Genomic DNA, 26,157 nt, shown 5'->3' with positions numbered 1-26,157 from the left:
CACCTAAAGCACATGGGAAGTGTGATGCATACTGAAAAGCCCTTCTATGGGGTGCGATGGGCGAGAGTGGACAAATGGTAGAGTCAATTTGCGAGGTGGATGATCTTGGAATATTTCAGAAACTTCTCCTGTGACACTTGCCTCTCTGAATTCGCCCAGGGATGAGTAAGAGATCATCATTCTCCAAGTGGAATCAAGAACTACCAGAGACAGGACACTAATCAAATCTCAGAAGCTAACTCACCTCCCTGCAATCATCTATATATGAATCCCTCATCCCGGAGATCCAGAGGCTGGAATTTTGTATCTTGTAAGGAAGTGCTGTTGGTTTCTTGGTGTAACATCATAGTGTTGGGTGATCTAAGCTTTTCATGAGGTGAAGAAGGGCTTTCTTGCTGAGAGGATGACACTGGGTCAGAACAATTGGTTGTAATCCTCTTTTCTATTCTTAATATTAATAAAGCTATTCAAGTTTTCCCCCACATTCTTGTATGATTGATGATATATGCATTTGTGTGGTCAATATATATCTGGTCCTATATTGTTTGTGACAGTAGATCTCTGTTCTTGGATAGTGTTATGTTGCTTTGATTCCATAGGTGCTCTTTGAAGCTGGGTAGACAAGGAAGTGAGTGGAAAAGATCTATTAGAAGGGAGAGGAATCAAGCAAGGAACCAAGCGCAAGATAGAGGTTGGTCTCCTTTGTTCCCCTCTTATCTACTTCTCATAAAGGAAAACAAAAGTAGTTTTAGTTTGTTTGTTTCTAAGATAGCTACCAGTCTTAGTGGGACTAGTAGATCTGCATAGACACTAGATTTATTGATAACAAAATGGCGACTCCACTGGGGAGTGAATAGCTTGTTTGATTTTCTATACTTGTTTGTTTTATAAACTTACAGACGGAGCCTGAAGTCAAGCTAGCTAGCCTTCGAACTACATTTGCTATGCAAGTGCAAAGTAGATCAATGTTGCTTCAGTTTATCTCCGGGCTTTGTTTATAAACTGAACAATTGATTTGTAAACATCCTAATTTCCCTTGTGGTGGCTCTAGTAACCTCCTTAGATCTACCCCTGTGATTTATTTACTGATTATCACTTGCTCGGCCTAAATCCCTGAACTGTGCTGCAAACTGTGATCAAGAATTGGATCAAAAGTCTCGCACTGTACCATCGCACCCTCTCTTCAAGGATATCAGTTTTCATTGCACTTCCCCTTTGCTGTAGGTGGGATGCATATTGGAATCCCATGTAACAGGTGCGATGGTGAGAGAAGGCTAATTTTGCCTCCAGACTTTGGTTTTTCTTCACTCTTTTCAGCTCTATTAAGGAGTTTTGCTGTCTGTAGTCAGTATACCTCTGTGGAAACCCCCTTCCTTGCCATTATTCCGCCTCCACTGTGAAAATAAATGTAAATGTTTTTATGTATTGTGAGCCATTTTTAGTTCTCTTTTACAAAGAAGTAGCGTAATTGAACTGTCGTTTCTTGATTTGGAAGTGTTGCAAGTGTGGTTTTCAGTCATAGAAGAGAATCCGATTGTTCTTGATAGTCGATTACACTGTTACTCTTATATTTAATTTGAATTAGTTAGTTTTTCAAGTGTCGAATTTTTTTTTCAATTCCAAATCACAAAGTGTCGTCATTGTCTTCATTTTGTCTTGAAAAGAAGCTTGTTAGTAATGTCGCTTTGAAAAATAATTCAGATTTGTGCTTAGCTTTCTTTTTATCATTCACACATTAAGAAGGCTGAAAACAAATACATGCATATGCATTTTCATTTAGATTGTTTGTTGGTTTGATTTAGGATAGTGCATATAGTGTGTGCTCTCTGCTCTATGTTGAAAGAATATCATCTCTCTTTCCTTAGTAGCTAGGATTTTCATTGCAAAAACAAGATTAAACGATTGTTTATCATCTTAGATTTCATTTTAGGAATTGTATATCTACATCACGCGGTGAACCTGAAAGGCAAATTTCTTAAACAAGATCAACTGTAAAATAAATTTAATGAATCTAAAAACGCTTTGGAACCTAACGCACAACATTTAGAAGTCTAGGCTAGAGACGTATTCCGGTGTCGTAAAGCCTGGTAACTGTTGTTTTCATTCCTGGTTGGGTGATTCCTCCACTTTGAGACGACAAGTCCTAGTATGGACTTGTGCTCACATGTACCATCGAGTATATATTGGGAGACCACAATAGGCTATATCCTTTATCCATAGGAAGCCGTGTCTGCCACCCTATCGATCGCAATGCACTGAACACAACATTCAGGAAGATTGACTGCCATATCGTAAAAAGTATTCTGTAGTTTTGTGATTGGTTTGGTAATCCCTCTGTCTAGATTTCCAGAGTAGTCTCTTTCGTTCCTTTTCACACTCCTTAAAGGAAAAGGTCCATCTGAGCACTTGTCACTTCAAGCTCATTAAAAATCGAAGGTGACTAGAGTCATCTTTTGTTTTTTCTCGACTCTTAAAAATTGAAAAAATAAGTTGTGTCAAATCATCTAAAATTCATTTAATTCGGAAACATATTTCACCTTGATTTTTAGTTGATCGAGTAATCCGCAATCGTGGAAGAAAGTCAATTGAAACCCCGTCGTTCACGGAGGCTTATGAGTCAATCATCTTTGTCTCCAGAATCAAAACTGTTACGGACAAAGCGAACTCGTTTAACTGGTTCAAAATCCCTTGGTAAAGTTGGAACAAGTGTTCCGACACCATCGGAGACCCCGATTACTCGAAACATTTCTGGTATCCCTACCTTTATAGAAGAAGTTCGCAGCCACCAAAGGACAGTAGAGCTGATCCTAGTGTGAAGGTAAACACTTGTATTACTAAACCAACTCCATCTACAGGTGATTCGGAAGGTGTTATTCCCTAGACATCTGTCGCTGCAAAATCTATACCTTCTTCAACACAGGAAATATTTTACGGACCTGACGGTCTACCTTTTCCACCTGGTCTGATTTCTATACAAGAGATTGTGGAGGATCCTCCATCTAGTAGTCCATCACAATTTGGAGTCGGGATCACCCTATATCCTTCTTCATAAAAAATTAGTCTACCGTTATCGAAAGCTCCTGTAGAATCGCTAGGAAATCTTTTGGATAGACTAGAAATGTCTGGACAACCGTCGACATCTAGGACTCTGTCATCTGACACAACGACGACATAACTTCCTGCTGTCACTCCAACAATGTTTTCCGACATACCATCTGTCCCAACTAGCTCTCAATCACTAGATGGGGCCCACTTAGGGGCTATTTCGACAGTATGGTCCATTCCCGTTTGTTCATCCAGAATAATATCCAGGAGCTCTTATGTTGAGTCTTAGCAAATTGATCCTTCACGGTGTCAATTTGGGCAGTCCGGTCCTCAAGGGCAAATAATTCCTTTGAGCACCGGATTACCGCCGTATGGGGGGCACTATACCCTTTCATTGTCTCCTCTAGGAGAAAAACCATACGAGAGTTCACAACAAAATTCAGGCTATGTTGGAATTACGTCTAGCGGTTGGGTGCCAATACTGCCTCAACAACCAAGAGTTGTATACTCGATGCAACAATGTTTACCTGTGTCAAATATATCAACTATGCCGGCTATTATGACGGTGTCGCAAGTACAAGCGTTGCCTGTTGTATGCCAACCTCAGGTTTCTCAGGTCATAATGCAACAACCTCTTATCCCTGTGACTCAAACACAATCGCCAACTAGTGGAATGACACAGGCCCAAACGGGTACAATTACCCCTCATCTTGGTCAAACAACCAGTATTGGACAACAGCACATGGCTTCACAGCCATGGCTGGTGCAATATCAACAACCACAATTCCAACAAGCTTACCGAGGATCTGAGCAACAAATCTTTGCAAATAATGGGCAGCCGTATATTCAAAATGGTCAAAATCAACCATTCTATAATGGATATGCCCATCAACCTTACCAAAGTTACCAACATCAAATGCATTATACTGGTATGCAAAAACCAACTGCTCAGGCAATTCCATCTTATCCTGGTATGCTTCGCCAAACCTGAATCAACAGTTACCCTTCGTGGCGACTTTAGAGTTACTGGATCTAAATCTTCTAACGAATGATCCAATTGCTTACGCCCCTTGGTGGCCAGCGATTCCACATAAACTTTTGTCAGATATTCCTAAATTTAATGGAAATCCAGGTGAAGACCCGTCGAATCATGTGATGACCTTTCATCTATGGTGTTCATCAAACACCCTAAATGATGACTCGATTAGGCTTCGCCCTTTTTAGGGAACGTTGACTGGTCCGGCAGCAAAGTGGTATATCGAATTACCTAGAGCTTCGTTTGATAACTTCAGTACCCTAGCCACAACCTTTTTAACCCATTTTAAGTTACCCATAAGGTACGAAACGGGAACAGAACTTCTTACCAATTTCAAGCAAATGACGGCCACTCACATATCCAATCATATTCATGAGTGGCGACGTCGTCGTAGAATGGCAAAAACATACGTTCCTGATCAGCTGTTAGTTGAATGGTTTATTAAGTCATTATTACCTTCCATTATAGAATATGTGGCAAAGGGAGGAGTCGTCACTGAAGAGCAAGTTATTTCTCGTGTGCAATATTTAGACTTGATTTATACTCAATCTGGCATGCTCTACGATAAAATCCCTGACCCTCCTAGACCGGAATTTTCCGTTCCTCCTCCTCCTAAATCGAACAATGACTCTCATGCCGGTGATGGTGTGATTGGTAAGACAGACACGAAATCAACAAAGGCTACATCTAAAAAGGCCCCTAAGATTTCTAGTCAAAATGAAAATGAGGAACCTCTCGCCTTAGAAGTAAATGCTGTCTCAACTGACAAAGGCAAAGAAACCAAGCAACCAGGAGGCAAGAAGAAAAACAAAGGGAAGAAGAAGAAACAGGAGGAACCATCACTTGAAAAATCTTCTGCAAACCCTTCTGGAGATAAGAAATCAAATCGTCCATGTCTTATATGTGATGAGGATCATTGGATAAGAGATTGTCAATATAACGCTGAGCTTAAAAAATTCAAAAACCTCGGCGGGATTAACTAATCCTTTTCCAAATCCAGAAACAAATCTGGTTTCCAGTGACAATGCTTCCCCGTCCCAAGTGCTGATGTTGTCGGTTTCGAAGTAGCAAAATGATGCTTTGTTAACGACAAGGAATAAAGATTACGGGAATCCACAACTTTCGAACAACAAGGATAAATATCAACCTAGTAGTTCGACAACAACTTCGACAAAAGTTGCGCTGCCCATCATTCCAGAGCTAACAATAAAACCGCCAAGGGGAGTAGTACACAAGTCGAAATTCAATCCTCGTGCCAGAGCAGCACAACATTATAATATAGTGGAAGATCTGGCCCAATCGCCATCCGCTATGTCGACACTTGAGGTACTGCAAAATTGCCCCTCCCAAAAGCAAGCTTTATTATCAGCAATAGGTGGGATTGACCCAAAGGATTTTAATCTTGTGTCCTTTAATCACAAAGGATATGACCCTCAATTACCAGCTCAACTAGCTTTCCACATTCAAGTGAAATCCCTCAACAAAATTGTTCATCGAACAATTATTGATGAGGGGGCATCTACATGTATTATGTCGATGAGTTGCTGGAAAACTTTAGGATCTCCAACCTTGTCGCGATCTTCGACGACATTAAAAGCATTTGATGGATGAACATATACCCCATATGGGATTTTAAGTAACTTACAAGTTGAACTGGGGGGGAAAACAATAGAAATAGATGTTGAAGTAATCGACGGAAACCTCGATTACAACATCCTACTGGGAAGGCCCTGGATATATGCCATGGCTGCGGTTGTGTCGACATACTTCAGGAAGATTGCATTTCCCTTTCAAGGGGGGATTACAATCGTCGACCAATAAACATTTATCCCCAATAGTTCCCAAGTTACGGGAAGCATTCCAATGATCCATGGAAGCCCCCATTCTCTTCAAAATATCGGAGTAGGCCTACTAAAAGACCCTATATTAATGGGGACTTTTTCCCTCCCACCTCCAATCAATCTGGCGGAAGTGGCAACAATAGGAACCTGTAATATGATATCTTCTATTCAGAAGATGTCAGAAAACGATATTAGCATGGATCATCTACAGGTATTGCCTCCAAGCCCAATAGAAATATTGTAGCAATCAATGTTTTTGGCATGGGAGGCAAACCCAAATCAATGCTCATCAAGCGTTTGGATAGATAGGTCTAAGGAATATGGCACCCCTTCAGATCCTTGGTCGCAAGTATATTACACAGACGAAGGAATTGTTTAGTCAATCATAATTGATGGGGCGCCATGGGAAGATTACCACCATCGTTCCCATATTCCGGATTGTCAAGAAGATACTCCTGATGACCTTCATCATCCTTCAGTTTTTGATTTCCTATCAAATACTATAAACACGGTGGATTCCGAGCGAAACGTTTCCAATATCGAAGAGACTATCGCCATAAATATCTCGACCAAAACAGATGTTGTAGAGAATATTTATGTCGGCAAATGTTGTTCTCCTTCAGAACTGGAAATATACAAAGTTATTTTTCGCGAATTCGGAAATGTCTTTTCTTGGTCATATGATGAAATGCCAGGCATTGACTCGAGTATAGTTGAACACGAAATAAAGATGTATCCAGATGTCAAACCAGTATGACAACGGCTACGGTAGGTGCACCCCAAGAAAGCTGCTACCATCAAGGCAGAAGTTGAAAAACTTCTCCATGTTGGTTTTATTTACCCAGTTCCTCTAACCGATTGGGTATTGAAAATTGTTCCTGTAACGAAAAAACAAGGAACGAATAGAGTGTGTGTCGATTATAGGGATGTAAATCAAGCTTGTCCAAAAGACAACTACCCTACACCCTTTATTGACTAGATAATTGATGAATGCACCGGATGTGAAATCTTTTCATTTATGGATGGATTCTCTGGGTATAATCAAATAAATATCCGCCCACAGGACTAGTCAAAGACCACATTTATTTGTCCGTGGGGCACATTTTCATATCGCAAGTTACCCTTTGGTTTAAAGAATGCAGGGGAAACATTTCAGAGGGAAATGAATTATGCCTTCCATGACATCAAAAACATCGTTCAACCATATCTTGACAATCTTCCGGCTCATTCACGAAAGCGTACCGATCATCCGCAGCATGTGAGAGCGATATTTCTACGTTGCCGACACTACAAGATACGACTCAATAAACACAAATGTGTGTTCTGTGTCAGTTCTGGTCATTTGCTTGGCTTTGTAGTCTCAAAGGACGAGATTCGTCTCGACCCATGTAAGGTTCAGGCAATCATAAATTTGCCTCCACCTTCAAATTTTCTTCAGATTCAGAAACTCCAAGGTAAAGCAAACTTTCTCAGGAGGTTCATTCCAAATTACGCCGAACTTGCTAAAGGTTATACACGTCTATTGAAAAAAGAAGTACCCTTCGTCTGGGATTAGGTCGCACAAGCTTCCTTTGATTCTTTAAAGGAATCCCTAATAAAAGCATCATTAATGTACGCTCCTGATTATCAAAAAGACTTTAACCTGTATCCGGCTGCAGCGGATACAACCATCAAAATGGTTTTAGTTCAAGAAGACAATGGAATTGAAAATCCTATATATTATTTGAGTAGAAACTTAAATGATAAAGAAAGCAAGTATTCCTACATTGAAAAGTTGGCTCTTGCAGCTGTTCAAGCGATACAAAGATTTCGACACTATGTCCTCTTTCGAAAAACTACCATTTTGTCAGATTGCAACCCCATGACTTATATATTGTCGCGACAGTTGCTGGGGGGAAAATATTCAAAATGGATAGCAATTATTCAAGAGTTCGATATGGAATTTGTAAAATCCAAATCAAAGAAATCCCTGGTTTTCGCGGAATTACTATGCGATCTCCCATCGTCGTCCAACAATGAAACATCCGAAGAAACCATCGTGGATGAATCTTTGTTTCTGATATCTTCAAGAAATCCGTTGTATGGAGATATAATCATCTATCTCCAAACCCAAAAATATAGGTTTAATACCTCTCGCTCGGAACAAAGACGTATTTGATACCAATCAAAAGACTACATGATCGTCGGTGATACACTTTACCATCGTGGTGTCGATACAGTTCCGAGAAGGTGCCTCACCCATGAGGAGATCGAAAAAGTCCTGAATGATTATCATTCAAGCGCGTGTGGGGGGCATCAATCTGGTTACGCTACGGCGCAAATTTGTTTACGAGTAGGATACTTTTCACCAACAATGTTCAAAGATTGGATAACCGCAGTCAGAAGTTGCCATGCGTGTCAAATTTTCGATAGCAAAACCAGAAGACCACCCACACACCTGCAACCAGTAGTTGCTATTGGGCCATTCGCCAAATGGGGCATAGATTTCATGACATGTAACCCCACCTCGACCGGGGGGCATGGGTATATCATAGTCGTGGTAGACTATTTTACCAAATGGGCCAAGGCGATGCCTACATTAAACAACACCGAGGAAATGACTGCTCTATTCTTTTTCAATCATGTAGTTGCCAGATTCAGCATTCCACAAGCCATAGTCACAGATCATGGATCACATTTTCGCAATCACATGATGGTTGAATTGGCTACCAAATTGGGGTTGTCCCACGACAGCTCTACTCCATATTACCCGCAGGCCAACGGACAAGTTGAAGCAATCAACAAGGTCCTAAAGCGGATGCTGCAAAGGATGATTGGAATCCACAAAAAGGAGTTGGCACCTGATCCTGTACTCAACCTTGTGGGCATACCGAACATTGGTAAAGAATGCAACCGGGTTTACACCCTTTCAACTGGTGTATGGCCTAGAAGCAATCTTACCAGTTCAGTGTGAAATCTCATCCCTCAAACTCGCAGTCGACCTTCTCCCCGGAACTTCAGAAGAGGAGGCTGATTTCTTGGAACTAATCCAATTGGATGAAACCCATCATGATGCCGCTTTGGCTAACGAAGCCCATAAGAAACAAGTCAAGGCGCAGTTCGACAAGAATGTCAAACCCCGTGTCTTGTCAGAAGGTGACTTGGTCTTACTTTTCGACCAGGAATCCAATAAATTGGGAGCAGGTAAATTCAAGTCTTTGTGGATGGACCCCTATATTGTTAAACATGTATTAGCAAAAGGGGCCTACGAGTTGGTGGATTATGATGGGATTCCACTGGTGCAACCCCGTAATGGGTTGTATCTTAAGCGTTACTACGCATGATTCAGTGTAGTAACCCCTATGCTTTTGTTAAATTTTTGTTTTCGCTAAGGGTAATTGTTTTGGTCAGGTAATACATTTTTTACATTTGTTGCAGATGTCGAACCTATTGGAATCATTTGTTGGATATGCCGACGAAGCGAGTCGTAGTTTGCGGAACGTATCTTCTGCGGCCTGTGCCATTTTTGATCCAAGCAGCGAGTTAGTAAGTTTCAAAGGGGTATGTATTGGTCGGTCAAAAAATATCATCGCTGAATATAGCACGTTGATAGAACTCCTCTCTGATGCCATCACACATGGAATATGCCGACTTGTCGTTAGGCTAGACTCACAACTCATCATCCTACAACTCACTGGTATCTACTCCGTCCGAAATCCAACTATCTATCGCATGTTCCTAAGGGTCAAGATTTTGGAAAGGGAGTTTGTTTCTATTCAATATCAACATATTTCCAGAAACTTATACACATTAACAGACTCATTGGCAAATTATGTGTTAGATAGACATTTGCAGCATTTATAAAAAGAAGCATTTCATCAATATTTGCATCAGGATCATGTAACTTAACCAAAATAAAGCTCCGAAAATAAAAAATATATATATAACTATTTGTGGTTTACACATAATGTTCTATAACCAGGACAAAATTGGTCAGATGACCCAAAACTCAAAATGCTAGGGGGCACCCTAGTCTAATGGTGCTAATGATAACAAGTCACTGCCTATGCAATCATGCGTAAAAGCCAAGTCCATCGACTTGGCACGCCAGTAGTATGTCGCTGCAGCCTAAGAGGCAGCTCGTCGGTCCTCACATCCGAAATACGAAGAGTGAGACCCTCGACCTAATCCTGCAATGCTGAAAGAGTCTCGCCCATGTCAAGGTCGCGAAGGATAGCCCTCCCTACAGCCTCTCCTATTGGAGCGGCAGCTGGCGCTCTCGGACGTACTACTGGTCGGATTGGTCCAATGTCTGCATGGGCGCATGAGTTTTGATTAGTCTTGAGTAAAGAAAATATAAGAAAATTATGAAAAGCAATAAACGAATTTGGTCAAAGAATTTACCTATGGCACCCCACTGCTCACTAGCCGACAATGCCAAATCCAGATCACCCCAGAAATCCATACCAGCATATGGAGACTTAGCAAAAACCATCTGCTGACGGTTGAACCAATCAAAGAAGGTACCAGAGAAAGAAATCCGGGACTGACCCACATGTCGGGCCATGAATTCAACCCATCTCTGCATTCGTGGCTCAGTCGGTGGAGGTAAAACCAAGTGGAATATACTGTGGCTGCATCAGTGGGATCTTTTCCAAGGCAAAAGCCGTCAAAATAGAACCATAACCAAAGTTCTTCAATCTTCCATTTTTTACCTTGTTCAGTTGATCTTTCATCACAGAGAGTACTGCATCACACTAGTTGAACACCTTTGGTTCAAGGCATTCCAAGGCATACTGCATATAAAACCTGTTGGCCACATGAAGAACTGCACTACTAATCAGTCTAGCAAAAGTGAACAAAATGGTCCTCAAGGACCTGTTAGTGACGTCTCGGATATTGATCTTGCTGTCCTTACTCGGCTGAGATACCTCTCTGCAATACCGGTGAATGTAATCTCTCATGGATTCACCCCCACGGGCCGAACTTGATAACGAGATAGGGGCTCCACGCCTCGATAAACCGGTCAAAAAATAGATGTCCACGATAGTCAAGGGGATGTATTTTCCCCTAATCTGGAACACCTGGTCGGTAGGATCCCATGCATCAAGAAAATATTGCAACAAGTTGATTTGTTGCCTCATGCTAGAGAAGCGAAAAAACTTCAGCAGGCCACAGTTCCACAGTGCAGTTACCGTACCCAGATCATGTAAAGCAATCATGTCCTCTTCTTCATGCTCACGTTCTCGCCATGTAACAGGCATTTTTCTCCGATGAATCTATAAAAACAAACAAGAGAAGAGTCAGGATCCTGATTTGGTGAAAAACAGGCAAAAAATTCCATGAAAAACTATGCACAAGTTTCCCTCCTTGTGCCCATCGCACCCCCAACAGTGTACTGGGTGGGATGCATGTTGACTGGCCAATGGCCAGGCCAGTATGCATCGCACTTTTTGATATAAGAAAGGTCAGATGGAGCCAGGGCGAATTCTTCAAACCCCAGGGGATCAGAAAAACCAGGAAACATGCTCAGAATTCAAAAAGGAAAGAATGAAACTGAAGAGCTCAGGTTTAGCTCTTACCTGGTCCAGACGGCGCCAAGAATCGTCCACAGAATCTCCTGGAATCAGCTAGTGAAAATCAAGGGGGAAAGCACCTCCAAAGCTCCAATAAACCAAAGTTCAAATGAAATGGTAAAATGAGAGGTAAAAACCACTTTTAAATTACTTTTCACGTAATTCAAGTAAAATATTAGTGTTTTGACTCATTTTTCAAGCATATATTATTCATTTCTAACTAGTTTGATGAAGCAATTGAATAGGCAGTACAACCTTTGAAGGAACAAAGTTGTCAATGGTAAAATCAAGGTAATCAATGACCATTGTATCGAGCAGTTTTTATGTGGAGTTCAAGCTCGTTTATAATTAAACATAAGCAATGAGATAATGTTTCCCCGAGAGTTTAAGCTCATTCATTAAAAAATGAAATAATTTCTGGTAGATAACCATCGTGAATGTATTATCATCAAACTTTGAGCCTTGGTCGTGTTCTCATAATCACCTCCACTCTGTTTTTGGCCGATCATTCACCTACATTGGATTGTTTACCCTTTTTGAGGAACAATTTTGAAGAGTGATCTTGTTAGCCATCCTTGTGACACTACCGTGATTGGAAAATTCCAAACCTTACCTGGAATCAGCTGCTACCCGAATTTATCACTCATTCCTCGAAAAACGAGTCTCCTTTAAGCTCTTTTCATCTGACTCATAAAATATGAAAATATTTCCGAGCAATTAGCCTCTCCAGCTCGTTAAAGTGACCGGAAGTGCTATCCCTCCTCTAGATTTTAATATTTTTGGACCTGAGGGATTATTACACAAAAAGATCGAGCGCTTGTTTTGTTTGGCTCGTTAAAATTACTGAAAATTCATCCCTTTTGTATTATTTTATACCTTTTTGGACTTAAGGGATTATATGATGAAAAAGGATTGTTGGATTTTTCTTTATGCCCCTTTCAGACTCTCTAAAATTGAAAAGGACCGAGTTATCTTTGTCGTTAAACTCGTTAAAACCGAATAGCGACAAACTTGTCCATACAGACAAGAATGCGTTTCACTATCGCTGGGCTTGTTAAAACATTGTTATAGACATTTTTGGGCCCTACAACCCCAAACATGAAATGTCCATAAACCAAGGGCTCCTAAGTCCCTAAAAGTGTTGTTCTAACCCCTAAAGGAACAAGGTCAACAGATTACAGCTTCTCCTAGAAGTTCTCCATGAGAAACTGCTCAGAATTGGTCAAAACAGGATCATTGCAGCTGCTCCACTGGCTAGGTGCGTTGCATCTCACCAAAATACACTGTGAGGGTGCGTTGCATTTCAAAAGTCCCTTCTGTGGGGTGTGATGGGCGAGAAATGACAAATGGTAGTGTCATTCCGCGAGGTGGAGAGGCAATGGAAGCTTCCAGAATCTTCTCCTGTGACACTTGCCTCACTGAATTCGACCAAGGATGAGTAAGAGGCCATCAGTTTCCAAGTGGAAGCAAGAACTATCAGAGAGAAGACACTAATCAAATCACAAGCTGACTCATCCCCCTTACAAATATCTATATATGGACCCCTCATCCCAGAGATCCAGGGGCTGGAATTGTGCATATTATAAGGAGTTGTTGTTGGTTTCTCGAGACAAACATCAGATTGTTGGGTGATCTAAGCTTTGTTTGAGGTGAAGAGGGGCTTCTTTGTTGGGAGATTGATGCTGGGTCAGAACAACTGGTTGTACTCCTCTTGGCTCTTTTCTTGTTTATCAATAAAAGATATTTGAGTTTTCCTCCATGCTTTTGTGTCATTGATGCTTGCTACATTTGTATGGTTAATTTACATCTGATCCTAGATTGCTTATGATTACAGATCCATGTCTTTGTATAGTGATATGCTTCTGTGATCTTACAGGTACTTTGTGAAGCTGGGCGTGCAAGGGAGCAGGCAGCTGAGGACTATCAAAGAAGAGAGGGATCAAATCAGGAGATTAGCGCAAGACAGAGGTTGGTCTTTCTGTTCCTCTCTATCTATAATTCATAAAGGAAAAACGAAAGTAGCTTTTCTCTGTTTGTTTCTAAGGCAGCTGTCACACCTTAGTGGGATAGAGCAGTTCTATATAGACACTTTTCCCTGTAACAAACATAGCGATGGGTTTGCCCGAAGGGAAAATTATAGAACAAGCATATGTTATCCTCCTCAATCTTGACAAAAATAAAGAGGTACTGGTCAACAATGTCTGGGGAAAAATTGGGAAGAAAACTTGAAGAAACTTTATTGGTAGCATGTCGCTCTTGAACATGACACTTTCACTCCGCATCCAAGTCAGGTTGGGTTTCTGTGTTCACTGGTCATATCAGCATTGGTCCATCACACCATCCACATTTGGGGTTAACACTACCAATCCATCATGTCAGTGTCGCCGATATGTTCAAGAGAAGTCGCTCAGAGAATTCACCTGTGTCTCATCCACTACAATACATTTACGCTCCATTCTTTCATGACCGCCACCCTAAACCTTATATCATCAGATCGTTTTCACCTCCATTAAAATCATTTGCTCCATTCCGTGTCATAGATGTGGGATTCATTAAGGCCCTCCTATGACGGACCGCTTCTTTTTGACATCAACTCATTATCCAGGAAGTCGATCTAGGAACAACCCTTTTAGTACTTTGAAGCTTGCATGCCTCAATGGCAAGTTTCTCACTTTCGGCGACAGGTTTACATCAATGGCCTTCGACCGAAAGATTTTGCGTGGTGTTCGATCCCAAGTCGCTTTTTCACACCATGTGAATTGTACTGTCGTACCTTGAGAGTCATCATCATTATCGGTGATTCCTCTCGCACTTTTTAACAACTTACATCATTGGGTGGTAATCAGGCGATGTCTTTCCATGTTCGACTCCAGAACATCTCTCACGTGGATCGACTTGTACTTTGAGTGAAGATCGAACGAGATTGAAGACCCCGTATCTAGTTTCATCCATTCGGGCTGCGGTATATATTCAGGAAAATAAAGACATCAAATGTACATCATTATCTTATAGACATTTTTGGGCACTGCAACCCCAATCATAAATGTCCATAAACCAAGGGCTCCTAAGTCCCTAAAGGTTTTATTCCAACCCCTAGAAAAACAAGGTCAGTTGATTACAACATCTCCTAGAAGTTCTCCATGAAAAACTACTCAGAACTGGTCAAAACTGGACCATTTCAACTGCTCCATGGTCAAAGTGCGTTGCATCCCACCTGAATACACACAGTAGGTGCGATGCATGTTGAAAATACCTTCTATGGGGTGCGATGGGCGAGAGTGGACAAATGGCAGGGTCAATCCGCAAGGTGGAGGACCATGGAATCTTCCAGAAACTTCCCTTGTGACACTTGCCTCTTTGCATTCGCCCAGGGATGAGTAAGAGATCATCAATCTCCAAGTGAAATCAAGAACTATCAGAGAGAGGACACTAATCAAATCTTAGAAGTTGACTCACCTCCCTTGCAAACATCTATATATGGATCCATCATCCCAGAGATCCAGAGGCTGGAATTTTATATCTTGTAAGGAAGTGTTGTTGGTTTCTTGGTGCAATATCATAGTGTTGGGTGATCAAAGCTTTTCATGAGGTGAAGAAGGGCTTTCTTGTTGAGAGGATGATGCTGGGTCAAAACAATTGGTTGTAATCCTCTTTGCTATTTCTTGATTATCAATAAAGCTATTCAAGTTTTCCTCCACATTCTTGTATGATTGATGTTATATGCATTTGTGTGGTCAATATATATTTGGTCCTATATTGTTTATGATAATATATCTATGTTCTTGGATAGTGTTATGCTGCTTTGATTCTACAAGTGCTCTGTGAAGCTGGGTAGACAAGGAGGCGAGTAGCAAAGATCTATCAGAAGGGAGAGGAATTGAGTAGTAACCAAGCGCAAGACAGAGGTTGGTCTCCTTATTCCCCTCTTATCTATTTCTCATAAAGGAAAATGAAAGTAGTTTTAGTTTGTTTGTTTCTAAGGTATCTACCAGCCTTAGTGGGACTAGCAGCTCTGCATAGACACTAGTTTTCCCAATAACAAAATGGCGACTCCACTGGGGAGCGAATAGATTGTTTGTTTATCTACATTTATTTACTTTATAAACTTACAGACGGAGCCTGAAGTCAAGCCAGCTAGCCTTCGAACTGCATTTTCTATGCAAGTGCAAAGTAGATCAATGTTGCTTCAGTCTATCTCCGGGTTTTGTTTATGAATTAAACAATTGATTTACAAGCTCTCTAATTGCCCTTGTGGTGCCTCTAGTAACCTCCTTAGATCTACCCCTGTGATTGATTTACTGATTACCACTTACTCGGCCTAAATCCCTAAACTGAGATGCAAACTATGACCCGGAACCCAGCTAAAGTCTTGTCCCTGGTCCATCGCACTGTGTCTTCTTTGAAACATGAATGCATCGCACTTCCCGAGTGTAGTAGGTGCGTTGCATTTCAGTTTCCCTGTGCTACAGGTGCGCTGAACAGACCTCTTCTGCTCTTAGATTTTAGCTTCTGTGTTCACTCTTTTAAGCTCTATTCAGGAGTTTTGCTGCCTGTAGTCAGTACACCTATGTTGGAAACCCCATTCCTTCCCATTATTCCGCCTACATTGTGCAAATAATTGTAAATGTTTTTATGTATTTTGAACCATTTTCAGTTCTCTTTTACAAAGAAGTAGCGTAATTGAACTGTCGTTTCTTGATTTGAAAGTGTCGCAAGTGTCGTTTTCAGTCATAGAAGAGAATCCGATTGTTCTTGATAGTCGATTACACTGTTACTCTGGTATTTGATTTGAATTGGTAGTTTTTAAGTGTTGAAAGCAAGTTTTCAATTCCAAATAACAAAGTGTCATCATTGTCCTCATTTTGTTTTGAAAAGAAGCTTGTTAGTAATTGTCGCTTTGAAAAAATAATTCAGATTTGCGCTTAGCTTTCTTTTTATCATTCACACATTAAGAAGGCTGAAAAAAATACATGCATGTGCATTTGCATTTAGACTGTTTTTTGGTTTGATTTAGGACAAGTGCATATAGTGTGTGTTCTCTGCTCTTTGTTGAAAGAACGCCATCTCTCTTTCCTTAGTAGCTAGGTTTTTCATTGCAAAAAGAAGATTAAACGACTGTTTATCATCTTAGATTGCATTTTAGGAATTGTACATCTACATCACGTGGTGAACCTGAAAGGAAAATTTCTTAAGTAAGATCAACTATAAAATAAATTTAATGAATCTAAAAATGCTTTGGAACCTAACACACAATATCTAGAAGTCTAGGCTAGAGATGTATTCCGGCGTCGTAAAGCCTGGTAACTGTTCTTTTCACTGTTGGTTGGGTGATTCCTCCACTTTGAGATGACAAGTGCCAGTACGGACTTGTGCTCCCACGTACCGTCGAGTATATTTTTGGAGACCACCATAGGCTATACCCTTTATCCATAGGAAGCCGTGTCTACCGCCCTATCAATCGCAATGCACTGAACACAACATTCGAGAAGATTGACTGCCGTACCGTAAAAAGTATTCTATAGTTTTGCGATTGGTTTGGTAATTCCTCTGTCTAGATTTCCAGAGCAGTCTCTTTCATTCCTTTTCACACTCCTTAAAGGAAAAGGTCCATCTGAGCACTTCTCACTTCAAGCTCATTAAAAATCGAAGGCGACTAGAGTCATCTTTTGTTTTTTCTCGACTCTTAAAAATTGAAAAAACAAGTTGTGTAAAAGCGTCTAAAATTCATCTAATTCGGAAACATACTTCCCCTTGATTTTTAGTTTATCGAGTAATCCGCAATCATGGAAGGAAGTCAATTGAAACCCCGTCATTCGCGGAGGCTTACGAGTCAACCGTCTTTGTCTCTAGAGTCGAAACTATTATGGACAAAGCGAAATCGTTTAACCGGTTCCAAATTCCCTGGTAAAGTTAGAACAAGTGTTCCAACACCATCAGAGACTCCGGTTACTCTAAACGTTTCTGGTATCCCCACCTTTATAGAAGAAGTTCGACAGCCACCAAAGGACAGTAGAACTGATCCTAGTGTGAAGGTAAACACTTGTATTACTGAACCAGCTCCATCTACGGCTGATTCGGAAGGTGTTATTCCCAAAGCATCTATCACTACAGATTCTATACCTTCTTCGGCACCAGAAATATTTTACGGACCAGAAAATATACCTCTTCCACCTGGTCTAATTGCTATAGAAGAGATTGTGGAAGATCCTCCATCTAGTACTCCATCGCGATTTGGAGTCGAGATCACTCTATATCTTTCTTCACCATAAATTAGTCTACCGTCATCGGAAGCTCCTGTAGAATCACTAGGCAATCTTTTGGATAGACTAGAAATGTTTGAACAATCGTCGACATCTAGGACTGTGTCATCCGACACAACGACGACAGAACTTCTTGCTGTCACACCAACGATGTTCGCCGACATACCATTTGTCCCAACTAGCTCCCAATCGCTAGACGGGGCCCACTCAGGGGCTATTTCGACAGTATGGTCCATTCCTGTTTGTTCAGCCGGAATAGTATCCGGGAACTCTTATGTTGAGTCTCAGCAAATTGATCCTTCAAGGTGTCAATTTGGGCAGCCCGGTCCTCAAGGGTAAACAATTCCTTTAAGTATCGGATTACCGCCATATGGCGGGCAATATACCCTTTCATTGTCTCCTCCGGGAGGACAACCATATGAGAGTTCACAACAAAATTTAGGTTATCCTTGAATTACATCTAGCGGTCGGGTGCCGATACTGCCTCAACAACCAAGAATTGTATATTCGATGAAACAATGTTTACCTATGTCAAATATACCAACTACGCCGGCTATTGTGACGATGTCACAAGTACAAGCGCTGCCCGTTGTATGCCAACCTCAGGTTTCTCAGGTTGTAATGCAACAACCTCTTGTCCCTGTGACTCAACCACAATCACCAACTAGTGGAATGACACAGGCCCAAATGGGTACAATTACCCCTCATCTTGGTCAAACGGTCAGTATTGGACAACAACACATGGCTTCACAACCATGGCTGGTGAAATACCAACAACCGCAATTCCAACAAGTATACCAAGGATCTGAGCAACAAATCTTTGCAAATAGTGGGTAGCCGTATATTCAAAATGGTCAAAATCAACCATTCTACAATGGTTATGCCCATCAACCTTACCAAAGTTACCAACATCAAATGCATTATGCTGGTATGCAGTGACCAACTGCTCAGGCCATCCCATCTTATCCTGGGTATTCTTCACCAAACCTGAATCAACAGTTACCCTTCATGGCAACTTTGGAGTTACCGGATCTAAATAGGTTAACGAACGGTCCAATTGCTTATGCCCCTTGGTGGCCAGCGATTCCGCATAAACTTCCATTAGATATTCCTAAATTTAATGGAAATTCAGGTGAAGACCCATCGAATCATGTGATGACATTTCATCTGTGGTGTTCATCAAACACCCTAAACAATGATTCAATTAGGCTTCGCCTTTTTTAGAGGACGTTAACTGGTCTGGCAGCAAAATGGTATATCGAGTTACCCAGAGCTTCGTTTGACAACTTCAGTACCCTGGCCACAACCTTTTTAACCCATTTCTAGTTACCAATAAGATACGAAATAGGAACAGAACTTCTTACCAATTTCAAACAAACAATAGCCACTCACATATCCGATCATATTCATGAGTGGCGACGTCGTCGTAGAATGGTAAAAACGTATGTTCCTGATCAGCTTTTGGCTGAATGGTTTATTAAGTCATTATTACCTTCCATTACAGAAGATGTGGCAAGAGGAGGAGTCGTCACTAAAGAGAAAGTAATTGCTCGTGCACAATATTTAGACTTGATTTATACTCAGTCTGGCACACTCTATGATAAAATCCCTGACGCTCCCAGACCGGAATTTTCCGTCCCTCCTCCTCCTAAATCTAAAAATGACTGTCATTCCGACGATGGCGTGATTGGTATGATAGACACGAAGTCGAGAAAGGCTACATCTAAAAAGGCCCGTAAGATTTCCAGTCAAAATTCAAAAGAAGAACTTCTCGCCTCGGAAGTAAATGCCGTCTCGACTGATAAAGGCAAAGAAACCAAGCAACCAGGAGGCAAGAAGAAAGACAAAGGGAAGAAGAAGAAACAAGAGGAATCATCACCTGAAAATTCTTCTGCAAACCCTCCTTGAGATAGGAAACCAAAAAATCCATGCTTAATATGTGATGAGGATCATTGGACAAAACAAATTGTCCACATAAAGCTGAGCTTAAAAGATTCTACAAGAATTCAAACACCTCGGAAGTATTGACTGATCCGTTTCCAAATCCAGGAACAAATCTAGTTGCTAGTGAAAATTCTTCCCTGTCCCAAGTACTGATGTTTTCGGTTTCGAAACAACAAAATGATGCTTTGATATCGACAAGGAATAAAGATTACGGGAATCCACAGCTGTCGAACAACAAGGATAAAGATCAACCTAGTAGTTCGACAACAACTTCAACAGAAGTTGCGCTGCCCATCATTCCAGAGCTAACAATAAAACTGCCAAAGGGAGTAGTACACAAGTCGACATTTAATCCTCGTGCCAGAGCAGCACAACATTATAATATAGTGGAAGATCTAGCCCAATCACCATCCGCTATGTCGACACTTGAGGTACTGCAAAATTTCCCATCCCAAAAGCAGGCTTTATTATCAGCTATAGGTGGGATAGACCCAAAGGATTCTAACCTTGTGTCCTTTAATCATAAAGGATACGATCCTTAGTTACCAGCTCAACTAGCTTTCCTCATTCAAGTGAAAGCCCTCAACAAAACTGTTCATCGAACAATTATTGATGAGGGGGGATCTACATGTATTATGTCAATGAGTTGTTGGAAAACTTTAGGATCTCCAACCTTGTCGCGATCTTCGACAACATTAAAAGCATTTGACGGACGAACGTATACCCCATATGGTATTCTAAGTAACTTGCAAGTTGAACTAGGAGGGAAAACAGTAGAAATAGATGTCGAAGTAATCGACAGAAACCTCGATTAAAACATCATACCGGGAAGACCATGGATATATGCTATGGCTGCAGTTGTGTCGACCTACTTTAGGAAGATTGCATTTCCTTTTCAAGGAGGAATTACAATTGTCAACCAACAAACATTTCTCCCCAATAGTTCCCAAGTTACGGGAAGCATTCCGATGATCCATGGAAGCCCCTATACGCTTCAAAATATCGGAGTAGGCCTACTAAAAGACCCTATATTAATGGGGACTTTTGCCCTCCTGCCTCCAATCAATCTGGCGGAAGTGGCGATGGTAGGAACCTGCAATATGATATCTTCGATTCAAAAGATATCAGAAAGCGATATAAACATGGATCATCCGCAGGTATTGCCTCCAAGCCCAATAGAAAAATTGTAGCAATCAATGTTTTCAGTATGGGAGGCAGACCTGAATCAATGCTCATCAAGCGTTTGGATAGATAGGTCTAAGGAATATGGCACCCCTTCAGATCCTTGGTCGCAAGTGCATTACACAGATGAAGGAATTGTTCAGTCAATGGTAATTGAAGGGGTGCCATGGGAAGATTACCACCATTGTTCCCATCTTCCGGATTGTCAATAAGATACTCCTAATGACCTTCATCATCCTTCAGTTTTTGATTTCCTATCAAATACTGTAAACACGGTGGATTCCGAGCGAAACTTGTCCAATATTGAAGAGACTATCGCCATAAATATCTCTACCAAACGAATGTTGTAGAGAATATTTATGTTGGCAAATGTTGTTCTCCTCTAGAACTGGAAATACATAACGCTCTTTTTCGTGAATTCAGAGATGTCTTTGCTTGGTCATATGATGAAATGCCAGGCATCGACTCGAGTATAGTTGAACATGAAATCAAGATGTATCCAGATGTCAAACCAGTACGACAACGGCTACGGCAGGTGCACCCCAAGAAAGCCGCTTCCATCAAGGCATAAGTTGAAAAGCTTCTCCATGCTGGTTTCATTTACTCGGTTCCTCTAACCAATTGGGTATCGAACATTGTTCCTGTGATGAAAAAACAATGAACGATTAGAGTGTGCGTCGATTATAGGGATGTAAATCAAGCTTGTCCAAAAGACAACTACCCTACACCCTTTATTGACCAGATAATTGATGAATGTGCTGGATGTCAAATCTTTTCATTCATGGATGGATTCTCCGGGTATAATCAAATAAATATCCGCCCACAGGACCAGTCAAAGACTGCATTTATTTGTTCGTGGGGCACATTCACATATCGCAAATTACCCTTTGGTTTAAAGAATGCAGGGGCAACGTTTCAGAAGGCAATGAATTATGCCTTCCATGACATCAAAAACATCGTTCAACCATATCTCGACGACCTTTCGGCTCATTTGTGAAAGCAGACCGATCATCTGCAGCATTTGAGAGCGATATTTCTACGTTGCCGATACTACAAGATACGACTCAATCCACACAAATGTGTGTTCTGTGTCAGTTCTGGTCGTTTACTTGGCTTTGTAGTCTCAAAGTACGGGATTCAGCTCGACCCATGTAAGGTTCAGGAAATCATAAATTTGCCTCCACCTTCAAATTGCTTCAGATTCAGAAACTCCAAGGGAAAGCAAAATTTCTGAGGAGGTTCATTCCAAATTACGCCGAACTTGCTAAAGGTTATACACGTCTATTGAAAAAGGAAGTGCCCTTCGTCTAGGATCAGGTCACGCAAGCTTCCTTTGATGCTTTAAAATAATCCCTAATGAAAGCATCATTAATGTATGCTCTTGATTATCAAAAAGACTTTAACCTGTATCTGGCTGCAGCAGATACAACCATCACAATGGTTTTAGTTCAAGAAACAATGGAATTGAACATCCTATATATTATTTAAGTAGGAACTTAAATGATACAGAAAGCAAATATTCCTATGTTGAAAAGCTGGCACTCACAGCTGTTCAAGCGATACAGAGATTTCGACACTATGTCCTCTTTCGAAAAACTACCATTCTGTCAGATTGCAACCCCATGACTTATTTATTGTCGCGACAATTGCTGGGGGGAAAATATTCAAAATGGATAGCAATTCTTCAAGAGTTTGATCTGGAATTTGTAGAATCCAAGTCAAAGAAATCCCTGGTTTTCGCGGAATTACTATGCGATCTCCCATCGTCTTCCAACTATGAAACATCAGAAGAAACAATCGTGGATGAATCTTTGTTTCTGATATCTTCAAGCAATCCATGGTATGGAGATATAATCATATATATCCAAACCCAAAAATATAGGCCTAATACCTCCCGCTCAGAACAAAAACATATTCGATATCAATCAAAAGACTACATGATCGTCAGTGATACGCTTTACCGTTGTGGTGTCGATATAGTTCTGAGGAGGTGCTAAACCCATGAGGAGGCTGAAAAAGTCCTGAATGATTGCCACTCAGGCGCGTGTGGGGGGCATCAATCTAGTTACACTACGACGCAAAATTTTTTAAGAGCAGGATACTTCTGGCCAACAATGTTCAAAGATTGCATAACCGCAGTCAGAAGTTGCCATGCATGTCAAATTTTCGATAACAAAACCAGAAGACAGCCTGCACCTCTACAGCCAATAGTTGCTGTTGGGCCATTCGTTAAATGGGGCATTGATTTCATGACATGTAACCCCACCTCGACTGGGGGGCATGGGTATATCATAGTAGCTGTAGACTATTTTACCAAATGGGCCGAGGCGATGCCTACATTAAATAAAACTGGTGAAACAACTGCCCTTTTCTTTTTCAATCATGTAGTCGCTAGATTCGGCATTCCACAAGCTATAGTCACAGATCATGGATCACATTTTCGCAATCACATGATGGTTGAATTGACTGCCAAATTAGGGTTGTACCACGACAACTCTACTCCATATTACAAGCAGGCCAATGGACAAGTTGAAGCAATCAACAAAGTCCTGAAGCGGATGCTGCAAAGGATGATTGGAGTCCACAAAAGGAGTTGGCACCTGATCCTATACTCGGCCTTGTGGGCATACCAAACATCGGTAAGGAATGAAACCAGGTTTACACCCTTCCAACTGGTGTATGGCCTAGAAGCAATCTTACCAGTTCAGTGTGAAATCTCGTCCCTCAAACTCGCAGTCGACCTTCTCCCCGGAACTTCAGAAGAGGAGGCTTGTTTCTTGGAACTAATCCAATTGGATAAAACCCGTCATGATGCCGATTTGGCTAACGAAGCCCATAAGAAACGAGTCAAGGCGCAGTTCAACAACAATGTCAAACCCCGTCTCTTCTCAGAAGGTGACTTGGTCTTACTTTACGACCAAGAGTCCGATAAATTGGGAGCAGGTAAATTCAAGTCTTTATGGATGGGCCCCTATATTATTAAACATGTATTAGCAAAAGGAGCCTACGAGTTAATGGATTATGATGGGATTCCGCTGGCGCAACCTCGTAACGAGTTGTACCTTAAGTGTTACTACGCATGATGCAGTGTAGTAACCCATATGCTTTTGTTACATTTTTGTTTTCGCTAAGGGTAATCATTTTGGTCAAGTAATCCACTTTTACCATTTGTTGCAGATGTCGAACCTATTGGAATCATTTGTTGGATATGCCGACGGAGCGAGTCATAATTCGCGGAACCTATCTTCTGCGGCCTGGGCCATTTTTAATCCAAGCGGTGAGTTAGTAAGTTTCAGAGGGGTATGTATTGGTCAGTCAAAAAATAACATCACTGAATATAGCACGTTGATAGAACTTATTGTTGTGGAGGTAAATCCTCTCTACGGACATAGACGATCCCTACTAGCCCAGACCGGGTGTAGCAACAATCAAACAATGCTATCACGCAAGTTCGTAATTACAAATTAAAGGTGGATGATGAGAACCTACTTGGATTCCAATGCTAATGTTCGTAGAAGAGACATCGCTCTCGTTCCTTTGCTTCATCCGGTCACGATCCCCACGATCTCCGTGATTGGATACCTGCACATGCAAAGAACAACACAAATACAAGCATAAAATCCAATAGATGCAATTATATATCAGTCAGAAAAGATATAACTCAACATCGATCATTACAAAGGACAATGAGAGTGGAACCATAATGATAGTCATCTATTATTGATAAATAACAAAGAAGAATACAACCATAGTTCTGATGTCAAATCCTCCTTTGGCTGGGTAGTTAGCTACACAAGTCTTGCAAAGCTTGTTGGGATGGGAAACAAGCCTCTCTCTCTTGGGTGACAAGGATCTCCTCACATAGATTTGACCTTATGGGTGCAAAGAAGGATCTTGCAACTTCAAACTCTTGAACTCCTGGAATTCTCTATCACTATGCTGGAACTAGCTTGCTCAAGGCATAGAGACAAGCTTTTATAGATAGAGGGGAAGGAGATAATATCAATCACAATTTCAATGGAATTGGCTTTATCACTTAGAAACTTCCATGAAAGGTGGAAAACCACTTTCCTTCTATGGAGATTCGAAGCCAAACCATCCTAGCTCAACATAGATTCAGTTGGTGAATGGGTTAAGGAGAACCTTCAGAAGCTTGTTTGTTAAAAACTTTACCCAATTCGGTTGGCGCGAGTGCGACTCTGAGACAGAGCGCCAATGGCGCGCTCTCTTTAGAGGATTTCCCCCATTGGCACGAGCAGTACACTGTGGAACCACGCCAATGCAAAAAGAGGTATTTTTATGGGTATTCTGCAGGAAATGTCTTCAGGGCATATGAAGCTCATACTTAGAGGAATATGATGCAAGTGGTTTCAGGTCATTTCACTTCTCACAGGTCCCTGAATGAGTCCTCTAGTGTGCGGGAGAGGGGTAATAGGGACGGTGACAAACGGTGACAAATTACTGTGTAACAGATGCCCCCTAAAGCATGAGGCCCGAGGGAGAGAGAGGGGTGAAATGCTTTACAAGAACATGCGTAATTGAGCGCATCCATCCATAACAGAGTACATAATAAGCTAGATCCAAGGTATGGGCGTAGCCATCCAGTGAGGATCGATAAATAGACTCAGGCATGGTCGCAGCCATCTAGTGAATGAGTTATGTAATGATCATAATAAGCCACAAATCGCATCCTAGATTTCAACAAACAAAATCCAGGGTCTTGTGCTCCATCTCGACCCAAACAGAGTACAAGTCCAAGCATGTGAATACATGAGCTGGAGTCGAACATGCATGAACATCGTCTGATTACCAGCCGATAGTGAAAACTGTTAACAGACGCGAGAGGTACCACCAATAATGACAATGGCCCTCAAGGTACTATAGGTACAATCTACAGTGTGCGAATCAATGAGCTGGCATTGAACACCCGTAGAATCATTCGATCAGAGGCCAATGATGAAAACCTATCTTCGAACACGAAGAACCTGCCATTGAGGCATGCAGGCTCCAAGGCACCGAAGGGAGTCTCTAGATCAACTTCCTGGATAATGAGCTGAAGTCGACAGGAAGTGACCTTGATCAAAGGTGGGCCATAGTGTTTCCCACATCATTGACACGAGACAGAGGAAGAATGTTGTGGTGGATTAGAATTATGCGAGGTACCAGAGGGAGGTTGTAATTCTGCAGAGGTCAACTTCTCTTGAACATATCGGCGGCACAACAGTGGACTTGGCAGTATTTGACATTAAATGATCAAGGGTCATGGTGACAAGGCAATGAGCAGATGAGAGGTC

The sequence above is a fragment of the Pinus tabuliformis genome, chromosome 1_2 (assembly GCF_031772625.1).
Source record: "Pinus tabuliformis cultivar Carrire ecotype Pingquan chromosome 1_2, CPIR1, whole genome shotgun sequence".
Lineage (NCBI taxonomy): Eukaryota > Viridiplantae > Streptophyta > Pinopsida > Pinales > Pinaceae > Pinus > Pinus tabuliformis.
Note: the sequence above shows the minus strand (reverse complement) of the source record.